This window comes from Mus pahari, chromosome 2, assembly GCF_900095145.1.
Source record: "Mus pahari chromosome 2, PAHARI_EIJ_v1.1, whole genome shotgun sequence".
NCBI classification, from domain to species: Eukaryota; Metazoa; Chordata; class Mammalia; order Rodentia; family Muridae; genus Mus; species Mus pahari.
Window position 1 is genome coordinate 70,803,472 of NC_034591.1, and position 12,597 is coordinate 70,816,068.

A 12,597-nucleotide genomic window follows, 5' to 3' on the forward strand; every position below is an offset into this window, starting at 1 on the left:
CTCTCTCTCTCTCTCTCTCTCTCTCTCTCTCTCTCTCTCCAACCCAGAAAAGTTGATGTTGGGCTAGGGAAGAGGGGAGAGTGGGGGCGGGGATGGGAGCGCGGCCTGAACTGAAGTGTGAGGGTATCAGTCACTGCCGGCGAGGAAGCTCCGGCTTGTGAACTCTTCTTGAACCGAGATTTAAGTCTGCAGCCATAAATCACCGAGACGTACACTCCACCATTCAACGCTGAGAGCGGCCGGTGGTGGCCCCGCTTACCTTAACTTCTGACGGCCGCCGCGGGCTCGGGCTCAGGCTGCGGCCCCGGGTCCCCTCGGCGCGGGATGGCCACCGACCCTCAGCATCCGCCGAGCCGGCGGGCGGGCGGGCGTGCGGGCGGGAGACCCCAAGGCCGGGACTCGGCGGAGAGCTGGACCGCTGGCTGCTCCGGCGGCTGGCCCCCGGCGGACTGGGGCGGCTGGACCCCCTCCCCTCCCTTCCCCTCCCCTCCCCCACGCCCGCCCCCGCCCTATCCGCGGCGGCGGCCCCAGATAAGCGCTGGTGCGGCCGGGCTCCGCGGGGCTAGTGGCACCGACTTGGGTATGTTTCTTATGAATACTGCGCCGAGCAAGGGTCGGTCGGGGGGTGCGGTAAGGGGTGCCGGGGCGGGCGGGAGGGGAGAGCAGAGCGGCTAGGGAAGCGCCGGCGTGGGGGATGGGGCTGAGGCGAGGGGAGGAACAGGAGCAGAGCAAGCTCCGCGGTAGCGGGAGGAGGGCGGCCTCCCCCACCCCACGCCCTCCCTCTCCTTCCTAGGCGTCACTAAAGTCCAGGAAAATTATGCTAATGAGGACAAACGGCTCTCACAAAGGGGCTCTCTTGCGGGGTTCTATTTTTTAAGAATCTGTCTGAGAAACCACGCAATTCCCTGCCATGGACATTTTCATGGGGTGGGGGGTGGGGAAAGAAGAGAAGAAGAAATGAGTTGCCCTGACTTTGGGCAGTTTTCTTCACCTGCCGCTCCCAGTACAGACACCCTAAGGCCAGTCCCTGTGGTGTAGAGCCTATTTCCAGACACCTCCCAAATGCAGTTCAACTGCTTTTGGTTAAATTTCTAGGCTTAACGGAAGGAAGTATCCCAGGGAGATGGACAACTGTCCCGACAGTAAAATGAACCTCTCTGGGCTCAGGCACACACAAAGATATTCCGAAACTTGAGTTTCCACCTCTTGTGTACCCATTGCACGGTACGGGCGGGCACCGAAGCAGGTAGCCCATGAAGAAGATAGCTAAGCCACCAACACAAATGGACATCCGGGATATTTCACCCTCTAATTAGTTGAATAGCCTTCCTTCTGCTGGGTTGAGGAAAAGCCTAATTTTGCTTGGTAATATGCCACAACGTTAAAGAGGATGGGATCATTCCCAATGCCCCGTTCAGCTTCCCAGCTTCAGAAACAAACTCCACCAAAGCAAGAATGGGGGTGGGGGAAATGGAGATTTCGTGCTATTCCGAGGCGGCAACGAGGGTCCCTCTCAAAGGAAGGTGTTAAAAATATAAGTAGTATGTTTAAACTGTCAGGGAGCCAAAGTGTCACCTTAGAGCAAAAACAAAGCCAGGGGGGAAAGGGAGAAATCAAAAAAGCACTCCGGGCCAGGGTGGCCTCATGCATACCAATGGTTTTTGTCATTTATGGCTGGGCAAGATTTATGACTCGGCTCCCCAAAGCTGTAAACAGAGCACAAAACAGCAAACACTTGCTCCTTATGGCAGATTGCAGCGGCGCAACTTGAAAGGGAAGAGCCCGGGACGTGTAGGAGGTGAGAGCCGGCCGCAAAAATCCGCTCGGCGGCATTTTCTCTTCAAACCCTCAGGGTCGGATGTGGCATTTGAAGAAAGAAGGCGTGGGTCAATAATCAACCCGCACTTTCTCCTCCAAACTGCTGACGCGACTCTCACCGCCTTCTCAGCTAAGCCAGCTGCAGGGAAGGCCGTGAGAACCAGACCTAGGAGTGAACTGTCTGGGCCAAGCGGGCTGAGAGCGTTGGAGCAAAGGGCTAGGGCGTATGCAACGCATACCTTTCTCTACCAAACCAAGCCCAGCAGCCCAAGCTCCAAGACCAGGCCGGACCGCAGGAAGTGCAGGAGCAGCGGGAGAGCTCAGCTCTGTGCGCCCTCGACTAGCACCTAGGTGGCTCTGGGCGGTGGGCCCCAGCCGGCAAAATAGAGCTCTGATTTCAAGACGCGGGTCTGGCGTCCTGGCACTTAGATTGCGGGTACCCGGGCCTTATGCGCGGCTCATCTGAAATCCAGAAGGCTGGCTTTGGAGCAAGCATAGGCGAGATTGTTAAAATTAATAATTTATAATAGCAAGGTTTTGTTGGTTTGTTACTGGGTTGTGATTGAAGATTCGCTGCTATTTGATATCCACCTCTAGAAATTGCTTACTGCCGCTTTCCAGGCTAATCCCGCAGTTCACACAGCTTCTCCCAAACCACCAAGCTTTTCTTTGCTCACCATCCGTGGGCTTACTTCCCTATCTTCTCTAAGTTCCATGATTTCCAGCGTGAACAGAGGAAGCATTTTCTCAGGCACAGAAGAGTACTTGGAGCAACGAAGGTGCCTGATGGAACCTTTCTGCCATTCAAGGAGTGTTCTGCCCATCTCTGAGGGGGCTCACCGCTCCAGGGCTCTGTGTGCAAGCCAGGGAGGAAGGTGAGGAATAACTTTTGGCAAGAAGTATCTTTAAAATCCAAAGATGGGGAGGGAAGGTATTGAGGAAATTATGCTGGCCTATGAAGATGAGGCTGGTACTTTGAGAGTCGAGGGGACCAGTCTTTCTAATAGCTAATCGTCTGGCCATAACCTGGGTGGCTTTAGCTCTTTCCTGGGAGGGAGAAAAAAAGCCAACTGTGCTCTATGAAAGCAGTTATTGGCTTCTTACTGTGCATGCTTTTTATACAGAACCAGGTTGGAGAGTCTGTTGTTAGATATTTATTCTCTTGTCGGCACTGAAGCCACAATAAAAAGATGCCTCTAACAAACCTTTACTCCATTTCTCCTTCTTTCTAGTGAAACTATATTATTTATGAGTCTTTAACTGGGTCAAAAATGCACCAGAACTGGGTCATAAATCATATGAAATGCTGACAAGTAATTGAACAGCAATTAAAGCTTACATTTTATTTCCAAGGGGTGTTTTAGAGCACTCAAACGGCCTCAGTTAAGCACAGTTACCACCGAGGTCGGCACGAGGGAGGGCAGAATCCGCCCTGCCTGGGGAAGTAAATCTCACTCAAATCGAAGAAGCCTGGTTTAAATTTTTTAAATAAAGGAATATGATTTTTTTAACTAAAGAAGGCAAATTTTATTCTTAACTCCTCACAGGGATCTCTTTATCTGCTTCAAGGAGCAAAGTAAAGAGCAATTTCTTCCACCTTCCCAAAGTCTTTCACTCTTCCCAGGAGAAGAAGGTCCCCAAAGCCCAATTACCCCAGCCTGGCCGATATTTTGAAGCGGAGGAGTTTAACTAATCTCCCAGTCTGGCAATAGCTTCCTTTCGGGGGATATAAAGCCAGAGAAATGTTGTCTCTGCTTGCTAAGGACTACAGCTACAGAATTCCCTCCAATCTTGGGCACATAGGCTGTTCTTTAACTCTCCAGGTTGGGTTAGGGTGTACAGAAAGCACCCAACCCAAAAACACTGGTGGGAGCTCAAACTAAGCCCCAGACCCCTTCCGCAAATCCCACAGACCAAACCTCCAGGCGGCTGGCATGCCCACCAGCACCCCAGGCTTCTCTCTCCATCCCTCCCAGGCAGCTATGGCTCTGGAAACAATGGCATGCCCTCCAGGTTGGAATCACTGGGTCCGGCATGGGGAACTCTGCCCCCGCAACCCAGCCTTGAACAAAGTGGCTGGAAGCATCATCAGTAAAATGGCAGTGTGTCTGCACATTCTTCTCATTGATTTTCCTCTTCCATTTGCTCAGGCTGCTCAGGTCAGCCCTAACCCTCCATCCTGCTCAGCAAACACTGGCCAAATGGAGAGAGACTCCCCTTTCTCAGCTACTGGCCCCCACCTTTATCACACGGTCTGGCCCTTCTAGCTTCTTGCTGGCCACCTCTCCTAACCAGAGCTTCCAGCCACCTCTGCTGCCTGAGAGAATCCTACCTCCGTCTGGAGCTTAGCTCCTGGGACTTCAGGTTGCAGTGGGACAAAGCAACCCCAAAACTAGAGACTACTGGGCCCATCTTGTAGCCCACAAGTGCCCTCTTCTTTACATCCCACAATACTTTCCAGGGAATTAAACTCAGAGTCTGAGGAGCGACTGGGAATCTTTCAAATGCTTTCAGTTCTAAAACAGAAACAAAGGAAGACGGAGGGAGGGTGAGGGTCCTGTGCGTGATCCAGGGTCTACTCGCCTGACCTCTGTCTCCCACAGCCATAACTCACCCTAGGTATGAACAATCAGAGGAAATACCTTAAAATAAATCCCATCCTCCTGGTGTGGCCGGGAGTCCCATCGGATAGCTTGCCCAGAACTGCTCCATGAGAGCTGAAAACTGCAAACCGTTCGTTCCAGCGCTCGCTCGCTCGCTCCGGAGAAGGGAAAGGAGATGGAGGGGAAGGAGATGGAGAAGGAGGAGGTGTGTGTGTGGGGGGGAAGCTTTCGCTCTAAAGAGAACCTAGAAAATGTAATCGCAGAGGAAGCCTGCCTGGGTTCCTCTCCGCTCCAAATACCACAATAATGTGCAGTATTAGGTGCTCACGTGGTCATACGTCAACTTAAAGCCTTTTATTTGAAATAGGGAATCACTGAAGGAACCAGGTTTCCAAGCAGAATATTTAGATTTGTGAAAGAAAAGTAGGGGACTGTAGCCAGTCCAGGGTTGGAGCTCTATCTTACCAGTAAGAGCATGAGGGGGGTACCCCACACAAATACATACCACACAAAGGCGCTTATCTCCTATGTGCATTTCTTTACACACACTCCAAACACAGGGAACAGCAATGTTGTCTGTCTTCTTAGTGTCCACTTAACTTTCCCTATGGCCTCCCCTTTACAGACAAATTGAATTCAGCATGCCCAGTCGCCACCCCCTCCAGGCTTCTCTGACCCACAGACTAGCATATCAAAAGACAAGAGGCAAGCCTAGAAATGACTGGCTAGTCACTGGATCAGTCAGCAGACTTCTTTATGGCCTGCAATTGTATGGAGTTTGCTCACACCCACGCTATACACCACAGCCACTGATGAAACCAAAGGCCTATAATTACCCAACAAAATGTTCAAGTCTCTGCTCCAAGTCCAGTTGGTTTTGTTCGGAGGCAGCCTACTAGGAAAGTGGTGCTCCTCTATAGAGTTGTGGGTCAGGATTTTGCTAAATCTGGAGAAACCTAAGGCCCTAGCCAAACCCATACTTATGCATTTCCTCCGTGCATAGCTGAGTGATACATGAAATTATATGCCTCCAAAGATGAAAAATGTAAGAGGAAATTATCTAATTGCCTCTGGAACAGGGGGAAGCGCTGAAGGCCACTGGAGTCTCCTGTGCTAGCCCAGTCAGCCTGAGACCCTCCCCTCAGACTGTCCTGTACACTCACTCCTAAGACACATCCACATTTACCAGCTGCAACTGACTCTGCTTAGTAGAACCTGGTTAAAGCAAATAAACTGTCCTCCCAGGCTCCACCCCTACTCTTGTTTGGTGGCATTGCCTATGCATCTCATCTTTTCCACAGGCCTCTAAAAAGTTCCCTGCTTTCATTTCCGAACTGTGAGTGTTTTGAGAATGCCCTCTTATTCCCGAGGAGAGGAGTCAGTCTTCAGCTGGTTCTACCTGTGGTGCTTAGTTGTAGCAACTGCAGGAGACTGTGTATGAGCCTCCCCACTTTTCTCACCAGAAGGGACCCAAAAGGGGTCTGCTGAGAATGGTAAGGCCCTAAGTAAAGATGGATGTACATCTCCTGAGGGATGAGGGTGTACAAATCACCACAGCAATAAAAGAGGAGGCCTGACACCTGGGAAGTGAGGACTAGCCTAAGGTATTTCCAAGGTTCTGGCAGGGAGAAGATCTATAGAAACTCCCCTAGCCATGACCTAAGTCAGAAGCTGCAAAGTAAGAATCCAAACCTGCCTGGTCCAGGTTTGGGAGATAAGAAACAAACCAAATACTGGCTTCCAAAACATATTCTTCTGTCTTGCAAGGATTCAATTTACTCATCTTTTGTGTCTTCTGCTCCATGTGATACCCACTCCTCAGTCATTCACAACCAGCTTTTCAGATACCACAGAAAGGGACCTAGAAACATGGCCAAGTCTGACAGCTCCCTCCCCCAGTTTTTTTGCAGAGGCATCCATTGGAAGATGAGAAGAGCCCCTTTCAGAACTCTTTCAACAGTTTTCAAGCAAACTGAAACTCTGAAGGCCATAAATCAATAGAAGCAGTCTCTAGTGCTGTCTCAGAGAGGTGGCTTAACTTCATTTGAGGCCCCTTGGCATCTCAGTCCCATGCTGGAGTCTCTATGTCACCAACATACCCACTGATGCCCCAACTGCTGCTTAACAACTAACATTAGGATTGATGGTGGTGGGGCTGAGAAGGGGAAAGAAATCCGAGGAGGTCAAAAGAAATTTAACTTATGAAGGAAAAAAAAAAAAAAAACAGCTTAGGTTGGGCATCCCACACAGGGACCCAGCAATCAGCTGAAGGAAAACTGGGGGTAGCCAGTGGGAAAGTCACTAGCCCCTTTCCACTCATCCCACTCTGCCAGGGCTGAGAACCCATGCTGTGAGCCAGGCTACCAGAGCCAAACTGAGGGAAAGCTGGCTTGGAAGGAGCAGGTGACCAAGCTTGCAGACCATTAGTCAATATTTGCCTGGCTGCTGGCAGATTAGATACATCTGTACTCAAACACTGCAATCTGATTTCTCTATCAAAACTATACTCAAATGATAAATCTTTACTTAACATGAGTTATTTCCTGTGGGTACAACTGTAATACAAATGGGCTCCAAGCTCTCTAGACACAAGTGGATGTGTACACCATGTTACGCTGCAGCTTTTAATATCGACAATTGTCCTGTTATTTGCAGTTATGCAAATCACAGAGTTGTAAGTTCCTAAAATATTCCATCTGTACTTGATACACCTAGACACGCATAGATGAGAAAGTAACTCCATTACTAAGACTGTTTATTTCCTATCTGATAAAATAATTGTATCCCAAACCACATCCCAGCCTTAGGTCACCACTGAGTAGCATGTTGGAATTGATTAACAATCTGATAACTTTCTGGGGAGCTAATTTTAGGAAAGGTTTGGACCTAGGAAACAGAAAACAAAATCTGAAAAGTTTGTTGTTGCTGCTGTTGTAAGAAGCAATCCCTGAGTTGGTGATACCTCATAGCTCAATGATGGTGTGCTTTCTTGCCCAGTATACTCAGAGGCCCTGGGTTCCATTCCCAGCACAACAAGAAGAAAATTAACCCCCAAAAGAACAAAGCAAACTCACCCGTTCATACCAAGCTTCTGAGAGCTATTCCAGTAACCCTTCCCCCAAACAGGCCAGTAATTTATGGCTCTTTTACAAGGTAATAAACCACAGTAATTACCTCCCTGCATCTCAAACTAAAAGAACAAATTAAGCCAGAACTTGAAAAGAATTTTAAAGAGTTTTTCCCCCTTGTTCCAAACAGAAAAAGAAAAAAAAAAAAAAAACATTCAGACATAGAAGATCTGAGCTTTTGCTGTGGGAAGCATTGTGGGTCTGCTCTGATAAGAGACTGGGGCAGACTCTTCAAGGCCTACACCCTGGAAAGACTGCATAGGGAACAGAGAAAGTGTAGGTTTTCTCACCCCGGAGCTGGGACTGGCTGGCAGTCTCCAAACTCACAGCCTCCAGGGTCTGTCCACAGCCATAGCCCACATAGCAGCTGCACTGCTGCCCTGGGCCTTACTTGGTTTTGCTTTACTGTTGGGTGTAGTGGTCTGTTTGGGGCTTGTAGGAAGACATCCACACACACCCTCAGGCTCTCCCTACCTCATCTTTTGCTTCTGCACTCTCTGCCTACTGCAACTTTGGAGCCTGCTCTTTGTCTGCCTCATGCCCACATGGTCCTCCGGGAGCCCAGCTCCAAACTCTGCCAAAGTTAAATATTGACCAAAACCTCTTTCAGCCAACTCTAGTTGCCAGGAGCGGGGGAGGTACACTTTTCCCGGCCTCCTGGTGCGAAGTCCCAAGCCTGGGGAAGAGTATGGTGCAAGGCTTACCTCCAAAGATGTTTAAATCTGAACCAGGAATGGTCTCCACTTCCAGGTGCTCAGGGAATCTTTTTTTCCAGTGTCCAGACACTCTGCAGACAAATAAACACCAGAGGGTGAATAGTGACTGTGAAGGAAGGGAGTGAAGACTGGAGCTAGAAATGTGTCCTGTGTGGGCGCCAGGGTGGCCCCAGGGTGACGCGGACATGGAGTTGTCGCCAGGGCACTGGTCCATGAGACACACTCATAGCTCGAAATATTCCAGTCTACAAATGGCCTGAAGACGGTGATTTATTTTTGTAAAACAAATATATACTCCATCTGTGCATCCACAATCTTATTTTCCTTTTGTATAGCTTTTGGGGGATGGGGGGTGAATCAGAGGGAGGGAAGAAGAAGACAGCTTTGCTGGTGATGCTGGATCCAGTGGCCGAGCTCTGGATGTACCCCAGCTTGGGAAATGTGAACGCAAGCTTTATTTTCTTTTGCAAACAATGGAAAGCCTTGTCTGGAAGCATTCAATCAGATTCTGCTGAAACCTCACTAATAGTGTTCATTTCTGTTGGCGGGAAATCAGACCCCTGCTCAGCCCCACAGATCAGAGGCAGTATTGGGAGGTTTTGTCCTCTGATTTACCCAATTGCTGGGGCAAGCTATTTCTTGGTCCTGGTGGGCTTGCAGGACTAAAACAGCGCCCAGTCACTAAAACCAGACCAACTACTGTTGCTAGGAACCAAGCAAGAGCAAAGTGCTAGAAGATAAGTACCAGCCATACCTTTGCAACCCCCCCCCCCCNCCTCATGCCTCCCCACTTCAACACCTCCTTGCCTGCTAACCAGGCAAGGTGCCTCTAAACAGCTTTCAGACATCAGGAAATGATAGAGAATGGTACCAGCTTGTTAGTCCTCTGCTACAACTGTGCAGGACTTTTGCTTCTATAGCCCTGACCCTAAACCACTTGCCAGCCTGCTCCAAACCAGCCCTGTGCAGGTTTATCCTACACCTATGCAATCTTGCTGACCGCCAGCAAAGAACCACCAAGAAGCTAGGGAGTCGCCTGACTCTTGGTTTGGGAGCCTCCTAGAACGCTGAGGGGTAGCAGCAAACTGGCAGCTGCCTTCTGCCACAACTCCACCTGCCTTTGCCCTGCACAAGGGTGTTTAGGGCCAGCCAGCATCCTCTCTGGGTCCCTTTGTCTTGTCAAACTCCTACTCTTCCAGAGGAGAGTCCTCTGGTCTTGGGACTCCTGGTGTGATCCTGATGAAGGTGGGCCCTAGCTGCTAGGTACTTGGCTACTCAACTTCATCCCAGAAAGATCTGTGCCCCGTTCTCACCCCCTCCCCCTTCCCTTACTCCCTCCTCCTCTTCCTCTTTCTCCTCCTCCACCACCACCATCACAAGCACAACGCATAGGAACATTGTAATTATTATGGTTATTATTGTTGTTGCTATCTTTTTTATTCTCAAGTCTAATATTCATGGTTCCTGTTTCCCATAAATCCTTCAGACTAATGAGTCACGGAGAGACGCTGCTGCTCTCTGCTGACTCTCTCGCTCTGCAATGGCTGCAGCCATGGCCTCTCTCCGCGTTTTTTTTTGGCGTCTACTTGCTCCCTTGCTCGCTTTAGCTAGCACTGGTGATTTATGAATGCCGGGAAAAATTGAACAAAGCCGAGTGCTCCTCCTGTGGTATCTCTGAAGCCTTCCCCAGCATATTACCAACTGTCTGCGCTTCTGTTCCACTTCATCACCAAAACCAGAATATGACCGGGGGGGGGGGGAGGAAAAGTCTGAGCCGGAACTCACATTTCCCTGGACACAGAGCCTCCCTGGACTCCCAGCAGTCTTGCAAGAAAGCCTTTGACCCGGTGATCGCCAGATAGCTCTCTGTTCTCCACGCCGAAGGGCTCTTGCCTGAAGGAGTTAAATGCCTTTGGAGATAAATCTAAAGGTGTGTGTATTTAAAAATCAAATAGGAAGTTGGAGTCTCACTACTGAGAGATTCATTCCTAGAAGTGCAGCCCTGAAGAATCAGATCCACTCCTGATGATCTGCATTAATTATTTAACGAGTCACATGACCACAAAAGATCACAATTTCAATATCTCCCTCTATTCTGACAGGCGCTACACCTTTGTCAGTTGCAACCAAAGCCCATACTTGGCTCCCCCACCCAGGCCTCCAGAACACAACCACCCTTTCCCTAAAAGGGAACAGCATGGAAGTGCTAGGTTGAGCACAACAGAATTAGTCATGCTACTAACCCACTAACCCGGCAAGGACCAGACATCCCTCACCTGAACTCAGGGGTCAACCCACCTGCTTGAGTGCCAAGACTTGGGGGGGGGGGTAGCTACATAATCTCCCAAGGCAGCTTTGGTGATACATCCATTCTTTCAGACTATGCACACACTTGTGTGGTCCTACGCATCAGCAGAAGCCTGCATATCTATATGTCCAGCCTTCTATTCTTGTTTATCATCAATGAAAACAAAATAATTCCTTCAGCAGGAAGATGCCTATGCACTTCTGTCCATTCAGAGTGATGGCAAAGGCTCTATGACCCACATGCTCACTATCATGGGGAACATTAAGAGCCATTCAACTGCTTCAGTGTCCTCTCTTGTGAAGTGAGACACTTTTCATCTTGAACACTTAAGGTCCCCTTCAGATTAGAAGTTCCAAGGTAGAAGCTACAGACTAGAAGGGTTCCTGACACCTCCTAGTTCTACCCCATGACTTCCTCCTCCCCTCCTCTGATTGTCATACCATCCTCTTTATTGTTATTGTTTGCTTCTTTGTGTTTGTTTTTTCAAAACAGGGTTTCTCCATGTCACCCTGGCTGTCCTGGAACTTGTTCCAGACTGGCCTCGAACTCAAAGATCCACTTGCTTCTGCCTGCCAAATAATGGGATTAAAGGCGTGCACCACCACTGCTTGGGCACATACCATCCTCTTTTGTCTTGTCTTACTTGATCCAGTGTATAATATAGGAAAGAGGATGCCAGAAACAGCCACTGGGAAAGGCTGAGCCTGAGTTCTTCCTTGCAGGAGTGTGTGTGTGTGTGTGTGTGTGTGTGTGTGTGTGTGTGTGTGTGTGTGCATATACACAAGCAGACATCAGTAGAATGATAGTGAAGGCCTTTGCTTGTACAGAACCCACTCATGGAGATGGGAAACTGGAAGCTGTCTTTTGCTACATCTATTCTTTGAGGTGTTGCTCCTTCCACTCTAAAGGGTTGCTGCTGATGATCTGTTTCTCTGCTGGAACTGCTGGAGGGAAAGCAGCAGGGGACAGTGGCACAGTGTGAGAGCTTAGGGGAACAGAGATGCCCAGGAGATGTGGGAGAGGGGGAAGAAGGAGAGGGGACTAGGGCACCCCGGGATTGCTGGTATAAAGACAGAGTCCTGTGAATGGGCCCACCCATATATCTGAGTAATCTCCCCATGAGCTCCATCCTGGGTATTAAGTACTCCACTATGCCTGTCACAGATGAGTTCCTGCTGTAATAAAACACCAGGTATATCGTAGATTTCAGCAAAACTAGCAAAGAACGCCTGCAAACTGCCATTTTTCTTCAAGGGGGAGAGTGTTAAGTACTTAATTCAAACTGTGACCATTAAAGTGTCTCCTATCCGATTTAGGTTGATTTCAGATGTTGACAAAACTTTTCTCTCCAGAGTTATGCACAGCTTGGCCCTGTGACTAAATGGGATAAATGTGTACTGAGGGGAGAGGGGAAGTAAAGGGGAGAGAACAGAAGAGCATGCGTACAGCTTACACAAAATACTGTCTTTAAAGGTCAAGGGTTTGAAGGACTAGTAGGTTTGCTTAAAAAAAAAATTAATGAGATAGAAAATTTGTCCTCTTGGTGAACTCTTATGGTTGCCCTGACAAAGGGCAGACAATGAATGATTTTAGAGATGCACAGTGAGATTTTTCTAAGCTGTTACAGCAAGCTCCCTTAAAGGCTGAATCACAAATATAATACCTACCATGAAGAGATCATTTGTAGCATTTTCAGTAATCCTGGTTTTACAAAACACCAATACTATCACTTGTCAATACAAAAATGCTACTTTACCCCAAATCAGCAGAAAGAAAGCTGTTTTCACTCTCACTTCCTTTTCTGAGGGCACAAATGAAAGATGTCCAACCTACCATGATCTCCAGGAAGCCAGTGGATCTTTCAGATTTGTCCTTCCACTGAGGAGAAATATAAGAATTTACCTTACGTGATGAACATCTGAGTTGAAAAAATATTGAGGTTTTTTGGCTTGATACGCAATTCCCAGAGTGATATACATACATATACACATACACATAATACATATATATATATATATATATAT

The 12,597-nt window shown here is 48.7% G+C and overlaps 2 protein-coding genes across 2 annotated transcripts in view; one reads left to right on the top strand and one right to left on the bottom strand.

The window, feature by feature from the left end:
- Positions 1-12,597, bottom strand: part of Hoxa3 (homeobox A3) — a 31,717-nt gene that overhangs the window by 6,371 nt on the left and 12,749 nt on the right. Inside the window, exon 2 of the mRNA XM_029535485.1 lies at positions 8,254-8,336. The gene's annotated coding sequence lies outside the window, so the exon portion shown is untranslated. The remainder of the gene's footprint in view (positions 1-8,253; positions 8,337-12,597) is intronic.
- The window catches only part of LOC110317432, a 39,874-nt gene that overhangs the window by 237 nt on the left and 27,040 nt on the right, over positions 1-12,597 (top strand). The window lies entirely within an intron of this gene.